The 1,089-nt window shown below is 44.2% G+C and overlaps 1 non-coding gene across 1 annotated transcript; it reads right to left on the bottom strand.

Moving 5' to 3' along the window:
* Positions 1–409: 409 nt before the first annotated feature.
* Positions 410–513, bottom strand: LOC112781836 (small nucleolar RNA R71). The gene has a single exon (XR_003192588.1). It is a non-coding gene; the product is annotated as a small nucleolar RNA R71 (small nucleolar RNA).
* Between the last annotated feature and the right edge of the window lie 576 nt (positions 514–1,089).

A 1,089-nucleotide genomic window follows, 5' to 3' on the forward strand; every position in this document is an offset into this window, starting at 1 on the left:
CAACCATGAGAGAGCTGATGGAAACAATGCCATTCCTGAGAGGAGGGTTCTTAGTTCATATATAAACCCAACCTCTGGGAATTGTGGTAGTAGCATCCAGAAACCACCCATTCAGGCCAACAATTTTGAGCTCAAGCCACAGCTAATATCACTTGTGGAGAATCATTGTTCCTTTGGAGGAAGTGCTAATGAAGACCCAAACCAACATCTCACAAAATTCCTGAGAATTTGTGACACTGTGAAGTCCAATGGAGTCCAGGAAGATGCCTATAAACTGCTTTTGTTCCCATTTTCACTTAGGGACAAAGCAGCTAAGTGGCTGGAATCATTCCCAAGGGGGAGCTTAACAACATGGGATGAGGTGGAAAGCAAGTTTCTGGCACGTTTCTACCCTCCACAAAAGGTCAATAGGCTTCGATCTGAGGTTCAGACTTTTAGACAACAAGATGGTGAAACTCTCTACGAGGCATGGGAGAGATTCAAGGACTTGACAAGGAAATGCCCACCAAACATGTTCCATGATTGGGTGCAACTGCACATCTTCTATGATGGGCTCTCTTATGAATCAAGGAAGGCTGTAGACCATTCATCAGGAGGTTCATTGAACAGGAAAAAGACTGTGGAAGAAGCCATTGAAGTGATCGAGACAGTGGCTGAGAATGAGCACTACTATGCATCAGAAAGGCACAACACTAAGGGAGTCATGGAGCTGAACCATGTTGATACAATTCTAGCCCAAAACAAGGTGTTTGCCAAGCAACTAGCAGAACTTACCAGGCAATTAGAAACAAAGCAAGTGGCTGCAATACACACACAAGATCAAGAGGAAGTAGGCATTGAAGGAGGTGATTGGGATGAGGTTAACTATGTGGGAAACCAACAAAGGCAATCATATGATCCACACTCCAACACTTACAACCCAGGCTGGAGAAACCACCCAAACTTTGGGTGGGGAAACCAACAAACCCAACCACAAAACCACAAACCTTACAACCACAACCAACAAAACAATTCCTCATACCAAAACTCCAACCAAAGATCATACCAAGCCACACAAAAAACTTACCCCCAATCATCATATCATGGCCA

The sequence above is a fragment of the Arachis hypogaea genome, chromosome 19 (assembly GCF_003086295.3).
Source record: "Arachis hypogaea cultivar Tifrunner chromosome 19, arahy.Tifrunner.gnm2.J5K5, whole genome shotgun sequence".
NCBI classification, from domain to species: Eukaryota; Viridiplantae; Streptophyta; class Magnoliopsida; order Fabales; family Fabaceae; genus Arachis; species Arachis hypogaea.